The following is a 17,746-nucleotide window of genomic DNA, read 5'->3' as shown; positions in this document are numbered from 1 at the left end:
TAAAGCGCTATCGCCTAGCAATCAAAGAATTGATATCAAAGTTCTTCGAGGAGATAAACCATCAGTTACATTTTCCAGTTAACAACCCTTAAAAATCCGTGACAATTCCGTAAGTCGTTTTATTTTGTTGTGGTAGTAGAGACAATACTGGGATTTGCTGTTTCTACTTACTTTGCGTTATAGGAAGAATGAGTGATATGTGCTTAATGTATTATTGTCTTTTGAGTGACCAAATTCAGCCATCTAAATCCTTAATAGAAATTAATGAAATATATTAAGTGTATAATAGTAATTAAGGTAAATATGTACTCTAAGACAAAAATAAAACTACGCATCACGAATTATTTATGTAAATTGGCCACAAATTGATACTCATGCAGGTATCGACGGATAATGCAAAATCTTTTAACTTTAGTGGCCGATGGATGAATGTATGATGCTGAAAGCGCCATTTCACCACGCAACTGCCGAGGGCGGTAAACAGGAAACATGTCGATTCCAGGGCGTCAAGTCTTTCGGAATTTCATTCTGTGTACTCGGTTGGGCATTAACTATGCCTTGCAGATTACGCGCGAACAATATACGCAGATGTCATCATTTGAGAGAGGACGTGTAGTAGGCCTCAGAGAAGTCTGTTGCACTAATCCGCGAATCACTCGACGTTTGAATATGAGCGATGCCACTATTCGACGATGTTAGCAGGTATGGGTGAACAATGGCCGAATACAGCGTCAGGAAGGAAGTGGCTGACATAGATGGTTCAAATGGCTCTAAGCACTATGGGACTTAACATCTGAGGTCATCAGTCCCCTAGACTTAGAACTACTTAAACCTAACTAACCTAAGGATATCACACACATCCATGCCCGAGGTAGGATTCGAACCTGCGACCGTAGCAGCAGCGCGGTTCCGGACTGAAGCGCCTAGAACCGCTCGGCCACGTCGGACCGACTTAGAGAGACGACAGAATGTGATGACGGAGCAAACGACACTCAGAGTCCCGGATTCATCATCATCACCATCATCATCATCGATCCGACATGCAACTGGTGCCCCAATGACCACGAGGACCATTAACACGTGGCCACAGACATGTGGCTGAGCTCACGGCGCCCTTGTGCCTTCGGTTTCGAATCTCATTAACTGGAGTAGAACAGTTTTCAGTAATGAGTCCCGCTTCGAACTGAGCCCCGATGACCAACAAAGACGTTATGGAGACGCCCTAGCAAGTGGCGGGATATTAACCTGACTGTCGCCCACCATGCAGTCCGACAACCAGAAGTGAGGGCATGAGATGCCAATTACTTTCATACCAAGACCCCTTAGGTTGTCAACCGTGGCACCCTTGTATTGTATTGTATTGTACGTTAAGCGGGGACCTAGAAACGACGGAGAGGCTCCGTCCCTGCTGCAGCCGCAGTGGTCCACAACCCCACGACGACTACCGCAATCCACTTGACCCCTCCACCGCCCCACACCGAACCCAGGGTTATTGTGCGGTTCGGCCCCCGGTGGACCCCCCCCTTCCCCCCCTCCAAGGAACGTCTCACACCAGACGAGTATAATCCCTATGTCTGCGTGGTAGAGTAATGGTGATCTACGCGCACGTCGAGAACTTGTTTGCGCAGCAATCGCCGACATAGTGTAACTGAGGCAGAATAAGGGGAACCAGCCCGCATTGGCCGAGGCAGATGGAAAACCGCCTGAAAACCATCCACAGACTGGCCGGTTCACCGGACCTCGACACAAGTCCGCTGTGCGGATTCGTGCCGGGGACCAGGCGCTCCTTCCCGCCCGGAAAGCCGTGCGTTAGACCGTACGGCCAAACGGGCGGGCGTAGCACCCTTAAAGCAAAGCGGAACGGTGAAGATATTCTATGCCCCGTTTTGTAGCACTTTATGGCAAGCCACCACAGACTTCCATTTCAGCAAGTTAATGCCCACACGCATGCGGTGACAGTTCCTACCGCTTGTGTTCATGCTTGCCAAACCCTTCCTTGGCCAGTAACGTCGCCGAATCTCTCCCCAGTTGAGAACTTTCAGAACATTATGGACAAGGCCCTCCAACTAGCTCGGGATTTTGCCCATCTAACGCGCCAATTGACCAGAATTCAGCACGATATCCTTCAGGGGGCATCCAACAGCTTTATTAGTCAAAGGCAAGCCGAAATAACTCCTTGAATAAGGGCCAGAGGAGGACCAATACTGACGTTTTCAATGAGTGAAGCCCTTTCTGTTAAATAAATCATCCAATTTTTTCTGAAAATGTAATCATTTAGCCGGCCGCTTTGGCCTAGCGGTTCTAGGCGCTTCAGTCCGGAACCACGTGGCTGCTACGGTCGAAGGTTCGAATCCTGCCGCGGGCATTGATGTGTGTGATGTCCTTAGGTTAGTTAGGTTTAAGTAGTTTTAAGCCTAGGGGACTGTGACCGCAGATGTTAAGTCCCATAGTGCTTAGAGCCAATTTTTTGTAATCATTTGTTTCTACCTGTGCATCACATTTACCGCATTCCGTTGGATAATTCCTTTGTCATGCGTCTCTTTTTTTCAGTGTATAATTACAGTACTTTACAATTACTGCAAACCTAACAAAAATAGGTTTAACAATCCGATTCCAACATTAAAATCATTGCTTTGTATTACGTGAGTGTCATTTATATAGTTGTTTTCGCTTTAACTAAAAAGGTATACAGCATTGCATATATCGAAATGTATTGATTACAACATTACAGGGACTTAACCTATATCACGGATTGCGCGGTCCCTCCCACCGGGTGCGTGTGTCGTTCTTAGCTTAAGTTAGTTTAAGTAGTTTGTAAGTCTATGGACCGATGACCTCAGCAGTTTGATCCCTTAGGAATTCACACGCATTTGAACATCTGACTTAACCTAATAAACGAACACTTTATGATGACCACTTGCTTAACAGCGTGTTGGTCTACCTTAGGAACGCAATACAGCAGCGATACTGCGCGGCATGCATTCGATAAATGTTTGTAGGTTTCCGCAGGTATGTGGCACAGAGGACTATGCACAGGCTATGCAATTCCCAAAATTATTGGCGCTGGTTTGTGGGCGAGGATCTGTCACCTCTATAACTTCCCAGATGTGTTCCATTGGGTTCAGACGGGGCAAATTTGGTGGCGGCGACATCAGAGTTTCACTACTATGCTCCCTCCAAGTACTGTAGCACGATTATGGCCGTGTGGTACGGGCACTTATCTTGCTGTAAGATACAATCGCCGTCGGGGAAGGTATCAAGCATACACGGTTATAGGTGCTCAGCAATAATGTTTACGTAGTTTGCAGCTGTCACGGCGACTTCAATTACTTCTAAAGGTCCCACAGAAGCACAGCCAACTGTCCTACTTAAGCACTATATCGCCCCACCGTAGCGCATACGTGGCGCGATACATTTTCCAAGCAGCCAGTTGCCTGAATGATATCGTTATCTGGACACGACCATTGACTTGGTGTCAGAAGAAAAGTGATCCGTCTGACCACGCGACACATTTCTATTAATCCAAGCTCCAATCCTAATGACCCCGTATCAACTGCGTCGTAACCGACTACGCGTTAGGTCAACATCGCAAAAGGTAGAGATCATCTCCTGCGGAACATTGTATTCAACAATGGGCTCTTTGCGGTGTGCACAGATCGCCTCCTGTCTTGTTGAAGCTTGCACATCCGATGCCTTGTCGCGTACTTGTGTTTTCATCGTCTTTCAGTCTCGTTCCATAGATGCTCACTACAGTAGCACGCAAACAGCCGGGCATCTTTACCGTTTCTGAATGCCTGCTCCCGGACGCCGGGCCGCAATGATTTATCCTTTGTACAAGTCGCTTATTTGAGTGTACTGAATTTGCGGTACCGGCTCGTACCGTCGTCAGAGCGATTTCCTACTGAAATTATAATTAAATCAAAAACCTAAGCTGTCGACAGGCATTGATGTACATCAACGGGGATTGTTGAAAATGTTTGCCCCGACCGGGACTCGAACCCGGGATCTCCTGCTTACATGGAAGACGCTCTATCTATCTGAGCCACCGAGGGCATAGAGGATAGTGCAACTGCAGGAATTTATCCATTGCACGCTCCCCACGAGGCCCACATTCCCAACTTCATGTCCACACACTACATTCGTAGTGCCCCTGCCCACTACACTCATTACTCGCGGCAGACAATCTTACTGAAAAATGGCTCTGAGCACTATGGGACTTAACATATGAGGTCATGAGTCCCCTAGAACTTAGAACTGCTTAAACCTAAGGACATCACACAAATCCATGCCCGAGGCAGGATTCGAACCTGCGACCGTAGCGGTCGCGCGGTTCCAGACTGAAGCGCCTAGAACCGCTCGGCCACACCGGCCGGCCACAATCTTACTGAGTCCCGTAAGAGTTCGGTCAAAGCGTGTGCATCCGCACAGACGAAGAAGGTCAATGGCCGGTTAGCCTTAACTACACTCCTGGAAATGGAAAAAAGAACACATTGACACCGGTGTGTCAGACCCACCATACTTGCTCCGGACACTGCGAGAGGGCTGTACAAGCAATGATCACACGCACGGCACAGCGGACACACCAGGAACCGCGGTGTTGGCCGTCGAATGGCGCTAGCTGCGCAGCATTTGTGCACCGCCGCCGTCAGTGTCAGCCAGTTTGCCGTGGCATACGGAGCTCCATCGCAGTCTTTAACACTGGTAGCATGCCGCGACAGCGTGGACGTGAACCGTATGTGCAGTTGACGGACTTTGAGCGAGGCCGTATAGTGGGCATGCGGGAGGCCGGGTGGACGTACCGCCGAATTGCTCAACACGTGGGGCGTGAGGTCTCCACAGTACATCGATGTTGTCGCCAGTGGTCGGCGGAAGGTGTACGTGCCCGTCGACCTGGGACCGGACCGCAGCGACGCACGGATGCACGTCAAGACCGTAGGATCCTACGCAGTGCCGTAGGGGACCGCACCGCCACTTCCCAGCAAATTAGGGACACTGTTGCTCCTGGGGTATCGGCGAGGACCATTCGCAACCGTCTCCATGAAGCTGGGCTACGGTCCCGCACACCGTTAGGCCGTCTTCCGCTCACGCCCCAACATCGTGCAGCCCGCCTCCAGTGGTGTCGCGACAGGCGTGAATGGAGGGACGAATGGAGACGTGTCGTCTTCAGCGATGAGAGTCGCTTCTGCCTTGGTGCCAATGATGGTCGTATGCGTGTTTGGCGCCGTGCAGGTGAGCGCCACAATCAGGACTGCATACGACCGAGGCACACAGGGCCAACACCCGGCATCATGGTGTGGGGAGCGATCTCCTACACTGGCCGTACACCACTGGTGATCGTCGAGGGGACACTGAATAGTGCACGGTACATCCAAACCGTCATCGAACCCATCGTTCTACCATTCCTAGACCGGCAAGGGAACTTGCTGTTCCAACAGGACAATGCACGTCCGCATGTATCCCGTGCCACCCAACGTACTCTAGAAGGTGTAAGTCAACTACCCTGGCCAGCAAGATCTCCGGATCTGTCCCCCGTTGAGCATGTTTGGGTCTGGATGAAGCGTCGTCTCACGCGGTCTGCACGTCCAGCACGAACGCTGGTCCAACTGAGGCGCCAGGTGGAAATGGCATGGCAAGCCGTTCCACAGGACTACATCCAGCATCTCTACGATCGTCTCCATGGGAGAATAGCAGCCTGCATTGCTGCGAAAGGTGGATATACATTGTACTAGTGCCGACATTGTGCATGCTCTGTTGCCTGTGTCTATGTGCCTGTGGTTCTGTCAGTGTGATCATGTGATGTATCTGACCCCAGGAATGTGTCAATAAAGTTTCCCCTTCCTGGGACAATGAATTCACGGTGTTCTTATTTCAATTTCCAGGAGTGTATATGAAGATGGTATATGTTCTTTCGGACATGACCGAAAGAACAGATACCATCTTCCTACGATTCACTACTCGTCTTTGTTCTGATTATATAATTTCCTTAGTGCCGCACGCTCCTGCAATGCCACCAGCTGTGGTATTCTTTGTCGAAATGGGCAGTGGTCAATGTTTTGACTCATCAGTTTAGTTTGGTAACTGATATTTCAGACGGAAAATTTTTTAAAATCATCTTGTGATCTTGGGTCTAACGAACAATCCGAAAATTCTGGTGTCTACCTTGTGGTCGTATCTGAGGAACTTACCGCCATGCAAACGCATCACGCCGGCCGTGGTGGCCGAGCGGTTCTAGCGCTACAGTCTGGAACCGCGCGACTGCTACGGTCGCAGGTTCGAATCCTGCCTCGGGTATGGGTGTGTGTGATGTCTTTAGGTTAGTTAGGTTTAAGTAGTTCTAAGTTCTAGGGGACTGATGACCTCAGAAGTTAAGTCACATAGTGCTCAGAGCCATTTGAACCATTTGAACCAAACGCATCACGTCAAGTGGCGCCTATCACGTGTTCGATTCGTAAACCTAGGTCTTTAGAGAGAAACTGGTTGCAGGTTGTACATGGTGGGCAAAACAAAACTGGCTCGGACAATATTTCATGCACCTTAAGATAGTCAACTCAGCTTACGTGAGTCTCAATAGGAATGAAATATATTCCGGGCCAGTTCTACTTGTCCGTCGACCCTGTACTACTGTCTGCCTTTTCGGCTTTGCATTTCCTCCCAAACGTATACCCACGCGTTGTATGTGATCGCTTTAAGTTTTGGGATGTTTAGGATGCATTGAAATTAGGGTTCAGAAAATGACCATTGTGCTGGGCGTCCTCAATTCGCTTCTCAATTTGGTGTGCTGACATCCAGAGAAAGTTCACGGAATTCCCGCACCCTGCAGCCCCATCATTTGCGTTATGTTCCTAATGTGAGCGTCACAATCTCGTCATACTGATGGGGTGTTGAGAAAACTGGAATGTGCATATGGCATTTGCTGCTCAGGAGACCCTGTCTGGGACGTTCGACCCCCTTGCTGCAAGTCCTTTTATTTGACGCTACTTCGTCGCCTTGCGCGTCGATGATGACAAAATGATGATGACAACACGCACACACCCAGTCCCGAACAGAGACGAATCGTCGACCCCGCCAGGAATCGAACCCGGGGACCAATGAGCGAGAGACAGCAGAGCTAATCACAAGGCCACAAGCTGCCGTCGGCTACAGAGAAACGTGGGTCACTTATCGAGTCAGATACGATCAAGATCTCATTCAGGCCCGACAAACTGGCAGTGTAGCATGATGACAATAACCTCTGCCATAAACATTACGTGTTTCACTATTACTGTTCACCTTGGAGATCTGTACAAAAGAATGTGCCATTCACATGTAGCTTATACACCGAGGGAAGAAAATCTCCACACCAAAAACTAATTAAAGTAGAGAAATGAAATCTCGGAAATACACTCCTGGAAATGGAAAAAAGAACACATTGACACCGGTGTGTCAGACCCACCATACTTGCTCCGGACACTGCGAGAGGGCTGTACAAGCAATGATCACACGCACGGCACAGCGGACACACCAGGAACCGCGGTGTTGGCCGTCGAATGGCGCTAGCTGCGCAGCATTTGTGCACCGCCGCCGTCAGTGTCAGCCAGTTTGCCGTGGCATACGGAGCTCCATCGCAGTCTTTAACACTGGTAGCCTGCCGCGACAGCGTGGACGTGAACCGTATGTGCAGTTGACGGACTTTGAGCGAGGGCGTATAGTGGGCATGCGGGAGGCCGGGTGGACGTACCGCCGAATTGCTCAACACGTGGGACGTGAGGTCTCCACAGTACATCGATGTTGTCGCCAGTGGTCGGCGGAAGGTGCACGTGCCCGTCGACCTGGGACCGGACCGCAGCGACGCACGGATGCACGCCAAGACCGTAGGATCCTACGCAGTGCCGTAGGGGACCGCACCGCCACTTCTCAGCAAATTAGGGACACTGTTGCTCCTGGGGTATCGGCGAGGACCATTCGCAACCGTCTCCATGAAGCTGGGCTACGGTCCCGCACACCGTTAGGCCGTCTTCCGCTCACGCCCCAACATCGTGCAGCCCGCCTCCAGTGATGTCGCGACAGGCGTGAATGGAGGGACGAATGGAGACGTGTCGTCTTCAGCGATGAGAGTCGCTTCTGCCTTGGTGCCAATGATGGTCGTATGCGTGTTTGGCGCCGTGCAGGTGAGCGCCACAATCAGGACTGCATACGACCGAGGCACACAGGGCCAACACCCGGCATCATGGTGTGGGGAACGATCTCCTACACTGGCCGTACACCACTGGTGATCGTCGAGGGGACACTGAATAGTGCACGGTACATCCAAACCGTCATCGAACCCATCGTTCTACCATTCCTAGACCGGCAAGGGAACTTGCTGTTCCAACAGGACAATGCACGTCCGCATGTATCCCGTGCCACCCAACGTGCTCTAGAAGGTGTAAGTCAACTACCCTGGCCAGCAAGATCTCCGGATCTGTCCCCCATTGAGCATGTTTGGGACTGGATGAAGCGTCGTCTCACGCGGTCTGCACGTCCAGCACGAACGCTGGTCCAACTGAGGCGCCAGGTGGAAATGGCATGGCAAGCCGTTCCACAGGACTACATCCAGCATCTCTACGATCGTCTCCATGGGAGAATAGCAGCCTGCATTGCTGCGAAAGGTGGATATACACTGTACTAGTGCCGACATTGTGCATGCTCTGTTGCCTGTGTCTATGTGCCTGTGGTTCTGTCAGTGTGATCATGTGATGTATCTGACCCCAGGAATGTGTCAATAAAGTTTCCCCTTCCTGGGACAATGAATTCACGGTGTTCTTATTTCAATTTCCAGGAGTGTACATTTATCTAGGCAACATATTTAACTGATTGTCCGCCCCTGGTAGCTGAATGGTCAGTGTGACGGATTGTCAATCCTCTGGACCCGGGTTCGATTCCCGGCTGGGTCGGTGAATTTTCTCTGCGCAGGGACTAAGTGTTGGGCTGTCCTCATCATCTTCCTATCATCCTCATAGACAGCAGGTCGCCGAAGTGGCGTAAAATTGAAAGACCGGCACCTGGTGAACGGCATCCCCGACGGGGGGCCCTAGCCATACGATTAAATAAAAAATTTAACTGATTAACATGGTATGGTCACAGGTTAATGTAAGAGCGAGATAAGCCATTGCAACTGTGAAATTCCAGATTAACGTACAAATTTGCAGTCAGGATGCGTTGGATAGCCACAACTGTTCTCCTGCTGTCTTACAATATCGCACCCAAGGCCATAACTCCAGGTGCACGTCCAGTGTGTTCAGCACGCAGACAGTTTTCTTTCAGGCATTCAGCTGGCCTCCTCATAACGAGCACGCGGCCAACACTAGCGTGGAGGCAGAACCCACTTTCATCAGATAACACAACAAACCTTAACCCTGTACTCCAATGAGCTTTCTATTGGCACTTCTAAAGTCGCAGATGACGGTGATTTGGGTTCAGTGGAATGCATGCTACAGGGCACGGGGCGTGGATCTGTCCTTGAAGTAACCGATTTGTAACGGTTCGTTGTGCCATTGTGGTGCCAAGTGCAGCTCGTATTGAAGCTGCAGATGCAGTACGACGCGCCAGAACCTTTCACAGAACGCTATGGACTTCCCTCTCGGTAGTGCCACGTGCTGACCGAAGCCCGGTCTTCTTGGCACCGTACATACCGCTGCTACCAATCGTATACGATCGCTACATTCCAGCCTAGTCTTTCTACAGTGTCGCAGGAAGGAACATCCAGCTTCTCGTAGCCTCTTTCAAACTCAGTAAGGTGTTTATAGCGGTGTCTTCGTCGCCTGATAGGCATTCTTGACTAACAACAAATCACCAGGTACAGCTTCAAAGGTAACCAATCTTCACGACCGTCACAGCGCGTATTTAAAACGAACCTGATTTGCATTCCCATAGTGTCGCTGCTAGCGCCACTCTTCTGCTACTGGCGCAAAATCTGAACAGACATCGTGTTTCAGATGTATAAACACGTCTGTGAAAAAACTAAAAACCCGCCTCGATTGCGAAAAAAGCACCTAGTGTTAAGTGTTAACCCAGATTTCGGTGTTGATCTCTACGCCTTCTTCAGAACAACAATAAAACCCACAAGTGCCTAAGAAGACCTTTGTCAATGATTAGAAGAACACCATAGCTATATATTTATAAACGAAAAAGAAAAGGAAAACACAAACAGTACATGTGTACAAAGTCAAAACCACTACTTAACTTAATGGTGTAGTTTATGGCCGGTCATGGCCCATCGAACATAGGCCGGTGTGAGGTGAAGCGTACACCATTAAGTTGAGGTTTTCACTTTGTACATATGTACTGTTTGTGTTTTCCTTCTCTTTTTCGTTTATAAATGTATAGCTATGGTGTTCTTTTAATCATTGGAAAGGTCTTCTTAGGCACTTGTGAGTTTTATTGTTGTTCTGAAGAAGGTGTAGTTATCTACGCCGAAACCTGGGTTAACACTTAACGCTAGGTGCTTTTTTCGCAATCGAGGCGGGTTTTTAATTTTTAATATATTAACCAAAGATTGCTGATGCGCTGCGATGTTGAAGGTTCTTATAAACACGTCTACCAACTTTCGTATACGTCGCACGACTCCTGCTTGGTGCTGCGTTTTTTTTTTTTTTTTTTTCTTCTTTTTCTTTTCCATTAGCGTATTTGACGAGTGTATACGAGGCTGGATTGAAACTTCCACAATCGAAAGATCATTTATTGGTCGTAGACATACTGTCAATCGAACTAAGCAAAATATCATTTACAGCGCAGATTGTGTCCTCATCAATCTGCCTGGCAGATGAAAAATGTGTACTGGACCAAGACTCGAACTCGAGACCTTTGCCTCTCGCGGGTAAGTACTCACCGACTGAACTACCCAGTCACAACGCGTTTTCACACCTTCACTTCCTCCAATACCTCATCTCGTACGTTCCAAACTTCACCGAAGCTCTCCTGCTCTCACGAGTTCGAGTTTCGGTCCGTCGCATAGTTTTAATCTGCCAGCGCACACACTGCAACAGAGTGAAAATTTCATTCTGTAATGTCACTATGTTTATTGTCTATTAATATTATAACATGAACGTATTTGCGGTGTATTTCAAGCTAATAGTGCTCGTCTTTAGACACTAAACGTCGATAGTATAGCGTTACTAAATTGTTAACTATAGGGTGATTATTAATCAAGTTAAACTTTCAAACCGCTGTAGAAATACCACTGGTCGAAATGACTTCAAATTGCAACGGAATATTATCGGAGAAGGGGTAAGACGTATGGCAGAAGAAAAATAAATCGTTACAAAATGTAGCAGTAGATGGAGATGTAACTATCACAATTTAATATTATTCGACAACAAATGACAAATGTGTCATACAACAATGCCTACGGCTTACGTTTGACGTTGAAAAGACTGTACAATACAGTGTGCATGGGTGTACAGGTGTGATACTGTTAGTTACTTAAGCCCATTCACCGCGGCAAGGTCATACCACATCGGATGGGAAAAATCGGTTTTTAATTGTCCTGAGGCCAAAAACCGCATAAAAAGTATTAATCACATCGGTTCTCAATAGTCCTATGGCCAAAAACTGCATAAAAAGTGTCAATCAAAGTCAAATGGGAATATTAATTTTCGTGTGACTGGCGCAAAACATGTTCAATATGCTGTCCACCGTTTTCTCCAACAAGTTGAAATCAAGAAACAGCATGTTCCACAACTGATCGAAGTATTTCCGGGGTCACGTTCAGAATATGTTGCGCAATGCGTGTCTTCAAAAATGTGTGTGAATTCTTATGGGACTTAACTGCTAAGGTCATCAGTCCCTAAGCTTACACAATACTTAACCTAAATTATCCTAAGGACAAACACACACACCCATGCCCGAGGGAGAACTCGAACCTCCGCCGGGACCAGCCGCACAGTCCATGACTGCAACGCCTCAGACCGCTCGGCTAATTCCGCGTGGCTGCGTGTCTTCAATGGAGCTAAATTTGCAGTCGGAACACTGAACACAACATCTTTCAGACAGCCCCAAAGCCAGAAGTCACACGGATTAAGACTAAGTGATTGGGACAGCCAGGCTGTAGGGAAATGGCGGCTGATAATTCTAGCAGTTCCTAAATGGCGCTTCAGCAACTACTTAACTGAATTTGCAATGTGCGGAGGTGCGCCATTTTGCATAAAAATGATCCCATTCACAAATCCACGCTGTTGGAGAGCTGAAATGAGGTGGTTGCGCAAAAGACACTCATAGCGCTTACCAGTGGCGGTACATGTAATATGACCGGAAGCGCCTGTCTTTTCAAAAAAATATGGCCCTATGGTAAATGATACCGTAAACCTGCACAACACAGTGAACTCTTCAAGGTGAAGAGGTACTGGTTGATTTGCATGTGGATTTTCCGTTGCCCATATTCGACTATTCTGTGTATTGATATATCTTGTCAGATTGTAGTGAGCTTCGTCTGTCCACAAAATCTTTTACGGCCAATCATTGTCCACTTCCTTGCGAACAAGAAGTTCTAAAGCAAAGGTCTCTCTCGCTGACAGGTCAACAGGAAGCAGCTCGTGCACATGGGTAATTCTGAATGGATAGCAAAGAAGGATGTTTCGTAGGATTTTACGCACCGTGCTCACGGGTATGTCCAATGTTCGGGCAGTTCTCTGTGCACTGCACTTTTGCACACCACCACTCGTCTCCATTTGCATTGTTGTGGCCACTGCTTTCACTGACGTCGAATTAATTCTTTTCCTCCCTCTACCAGTTTGCTCCCCAAAAGAACATGTATTTTCGAATTTCCGAATCATTTTCTCCAGACCCACGGCAGTCATCGGACCAACGCCTTTTTTCAAATCCTTCAGTGTCTGGAGCTTCTGTAGAGAGACGTGTGCACAGTCATCATTCTTGTAATACAGCTTTACAAGCAGAGCGCGGTCCTGCATTGAGACAGTCATGGCGAATGTCGCAGACGCGAAAGAAGGAAAAGCCGTGTACCCGGCGTGTTTATACCAACTTCAACGGGTCGAGCGCATCACAGGTCTTTTCGTCTACGTATTCTGACACATACAGCACCATCTGTTGATCAATTTTCTCACGATATTTATTTTTTCTGCCATACGTTTTCCCCCTTTCTCCAATAAAATGCAGTTGCCATTTGACGTCATCCTGACAGGTGGTGTTATTTCTACAGCGTTTTCGAAGTTGTACTTTAATTATAATCACCCTGTAAATTAACCGTTATTTCACTGAGTTTTCAGAGCCTTCATAGGGTCCAGATCCTATGTCATCCTTAAGTACGTCCAGAGAATTACCTATTCCAAAAGAAATTATTATGGACACACTTATGAGTAAATACATGAGCCATGAGAATATAATGATGCTCAGTATGTGCGCCATCTACATTCACGTCTTGTCTTCAAACACTCCATGGGGTGTTTCCATCGCAGTGACCGATGCCGACCCTCTTTTCTTTCATTTTCAGCATGTTCCTGTGATATTCTTTGTGAAAAGTTTAGAAAGTAACAGTGACAAGCGTTGTATCACTATACTCGTCGTTTCAAGAGCTTTCGTACATCGTTTAAAGGTATCGTTGCATTTAAAAAAGAAACGCTGCCTCTATGCGTAGTATCATTTTCCGAAAATCTCGTTTCGGAATCTTGAACTGTTCACCACAGTTATACGAAAAAGTTTTACGCGACTCATCCTGTTGCTATGTACTGGTGCACAAGTTCGTCTCGTTTATCCATAACTTTAATTAACACAACAGATACGCATAACAGAGACTTTGGTGGTCAACAATATTTTCTCCTTTACTATTTACAACAGTCTACCAATGCTGGGGTAACTTTCCGCTTCCGCGACTGTAGAACTCACGTGGTTTTGAGGTGAAGAAGTCATCGGACCATGTTCGGAGCGCATCTTCATCTGGAAACGAAGTTCCTTGAAGGGTGTTCGATAGAGAGCGGGAAACGTGAAAATTTCAGGGCGCAAGATCAGGTGAAATGCGTGGGTGCAGAGTGACCTCGTAACCCAACTCCTGTACAGCGTTTTTTGTCAATCTAACAAAATGCAGGCGGCTGTTATCTTGAAGTAGCATCACTTCACGCAGTCTTACTGGTCGTTGTTCTAGGATTTCGTGTGCAAGACGTCTCAGTTGTTGACAATAAATGTCAGAAGTGATGACTGCACCTGGGGGAAGCAATTCGTAGTACACCACACCGGCGCTGTTTCTCAAGTTGCATAACATTATCTTTTGCGGACGCGCGCAGATCTTTGTGCGGGGAGTTGCTGTTTTGTTTGGGCCCAGTCATTCCTTTTTTTTTCATATGTTAGCATAAAGATGTTATTGCTTGTCACCAGTAACGACACAGGACAGGAATGGTCAGTGTGGTTTACCAACCAGTTGATGTCGTGCAAGCAAAAATGTACATCTGGTCTCCTGGTGCTTTTTTTTTTTTTTTTTTTTTTTTTTTTTATATACAGAGCATGCGGTACCCGTACATCCTATTTTTGAACCTTTCCCATTGCATGCAAATGTCGTACAATCGTAGAATGATTTCAGTTCATCACGTTTGCCATTTCTCAAGTGTACTGACGTGGATCATTGTAGATTAATGTGTTCAGATATCTTCGTCATACCCGAAGATGTTACGGAACCTGGAGAGTCACTAATGTCAAAATGATCCTCCTTAAAAGGGAAAAACCGTTTTCTTACTGTGCTCTGTCCATTGACATTATCCCCATACACGGCTCAAATGTTTCTAGCTGCCTCCGTTGCTGTCATCCCTCTGCTGAAGTCAAACAGATGAATACGTCGGAACTGTACTGATTTCTCCAATTGGAATTCCACTTTCTAGCACCCACACTGCACAATCACTCATTTCAGTCATGGAAACGTCACAGACGCACGCGTAGCACATAATACTGAAGAAGTACCTCCGTGTTTGAGAGATCCTTGTAAACACCACTGCCGTCCGCTGTGACCGAGCGGTTCTAGGCGCTTCAGTCCGGAACCGCGCGACTGCTACGGTCGCGGGTTCGAATCCTGCTCGGGCATGGATATGTGTCATGTCCTTAGGTTAGTTAGGTTTAAGTAGCTCTAAGTCTAGGGGACTGATGACCTCAGATGTTAAGTCTCATAGTGCTCAGAGCCATTTGAACACCATTCATGAATGAAGGTCACAACATTCGGCCAAAGAGTAATGATTAGGAAAGGCTCAATAACAAGAACAACACACACGCCCATGCCCGAGAGAGGACTCGAACCTTCGACGGGGGCATCAGCGCGAACCGTGGCAACGCGCCCAAGACCGCGTGGCTACCCTGCGAGGCACAGAAATACTGAGCCACACTACCTCTATAGCTGCCAATAATTGCGAAAGTGTTGTTGGTGCAAGATTTTGTGCACGAACTGACCTCTACATTATGTCCCATAAATGTTCGATGGGATTCATGTCGGTTGATCTGGGTGGCCAAATCATTCCTTCGAATTGTGCAGAATATTCCGCAAACCAGTCGTGAACAGTTGTGGCCCGGTGACATGGCCCATTGTCATCTATAAAAATTCCTTCGTTGTTTGGGAATATGAAGTTCATATATGGCTGCAAATGGTCTCCATGTAGCCGAACATGACCATTTCCTGTCAGTGATCGGTTCGGTTGGACCAGAGGACCAAGTCCAGTCCATGTAAACACAGCCCTCACCGTTATGGAGCCAAAATCATCTTGCACAGTGCCTTGTTCACAACTTGGGTCCATGGCTTCGCGCGGTGTGCGCCACCTTCGAACCCTACCATCAGCTCCTGCCAACTGAAATCGGGACACATCTGACCAGGTCACGGTTTTCTAGTCGTCTAGCGTCCCAATGACATGGTCACGAGCCCCGTAAGGGCTCTGCAGGCGATGTCGTGCTGTTAGCAAAGGTACATGTGTCGGTCGTCTGCTGCCATAGCCCATTAACGCCACATTTCGCCTCACTGTCGTAACCGATACGTTTGTCGTACGTCCCACATTGATTTCTGCAGTTATTTGATGCAATGTTTGTGCCTGCTCCAGCATTATACTTTGTCGCCAGATCTGATACAGATAGCTGCCTATCATGAATTACACAGTGTAGAATCCTCCGATCACTACGTTTTGTGATGAGACGTGGTCGTGAAATAACATACGGCCTATTCGTTATTTCACCACCCTTCAACCACTTTCCGTAGGTGGTCACGACAGTAGTATGCCAACAGGCGACCAGCTTCGCCGTTCGAGATTTTCGTTTGCAGCCGCAGCGTCAGAACAATGTACCCTTTGTCAAAACCGGTTGTATCAGTGGCTTTTCGCATTTGCGGCCCGTACTCTTTTCAATTTACATTCTTTCCTTACTGCACCATGTGCTCGCAACACCACCAGGAGATCTCGCGATGGGCAGTGGTCATAAAGTTTTGTCTCATCAATGTATCTATCACATATTTTGTGTCTGTATGAATGCTAATTTCCTTGCCTCATTAATTGCGTCCTTCGACATTTCCCCATCCATATTGGGAATTATTTAATCCTGTTAGAATCCTGTGGCATTTTAATCTGTTGATAGTATTTTTCCACAAAATTTTACTCTGTATATTTATTAGGCATATGGGGCGGTACGATTTAGGGAGCGCGAGCTCTTCTCTCTCTCTTTTTTATTTTATTTTTGTAATGACTGTGTTTTAGTCAACGTTTGCTTCCTGCTGAGATAGGGGTGGAGAAAAGTACTGAGCATTCTGTACTCCTAGTTAGCTTTTCTAAAATTTCTTATAATCTTAACGAGTGATTCTGTGTTACTTGCTGACATTCCTTGATTACGCAATGTTTTAACGGACTAAAACCGCAACTTTTTCTCCTGAGGTGACTTTCTAGTGTTGAGCGTACCTAAAAGATGACTTGCTTTTAAGAGTATTTATGTTGGCAATAGCTCACGCCGTTTTCTATTTTTTATTTTTTTAAAAGTAGGTACGTTACCGGGCGGATTATGCACTCACAACGGTAGCTGCAGAATACCTTCTTTCATTTCAAGACCTCCGTTATCTGGTGCTTTACTCTGATACAGGAGAAATTCACCGTTAGAGTCAGTACTATTCACAATAAAATTATGTCGAATCTGTCAAATGTGGTTTAATTTCTCGATTTATGTAGAGACTTTCTCACGGTTCTGAAAGTATCTGCTGGCTTCCCACTTGCCATTTTCATTGCACAACTGAATGATCTTCCTAACTTTTAATGTTCATTTAGGAAGTATTACAGCCACCATTAGTCATATACTTTCCGTTGTAACTTGAGCAGTAGTAGGCATATTAGGGATTTTCCCTTACACTGAGTATGGTTTCTGCACACAAGCCACATTATATTTCGGCTCTTCCGCCAGCTTTCATAACTCATGTAAAACCATACATCTCAACTACGCTAGTGGCAACGACTGTATGATAATGGGTATGAAATTAACAACGAGGACTCGACACTTACTTGTCAGCGGTTACAAACCGAAACCACAGACGAGTAACTTGTGTAGTAGGAAAGCTGACTCGTAGTAATTATTTGCGGCTCACAAAACGTAATTTTAAAGACAAATCAACACTTATAATCAACAAAACTGGAGTTCTTTTAATTGCATATTCACAGACAGGAACAACTAAGGACCCTCACGTGAGCGACGGTATCACCAGTGACATCACCTGCCCGCGACACTCGAGTTATTTACCAAGCAATTTCGAACCCCACCACGGTGATGTTCGGCTATAGAA

The sequence above is a fragment of the Schistocerca americana genome, chromosome 4, assembly GCF_021461395.2.
Source record: "Schistocerca americana isolate TAMUIC-IGC-003095 chromosome 4, iqSchAmer2.1, whole genome shotgun sequence".
NCBI classification, from domain to species: Eukaryota; Metazoa; Arthropoda; class Insecta; order Orthoptera; family Acrididae; genus Schistocerca; species Schistocerca americana.
Note: the sequence above shows the minus strand (reverse complement) of the source record.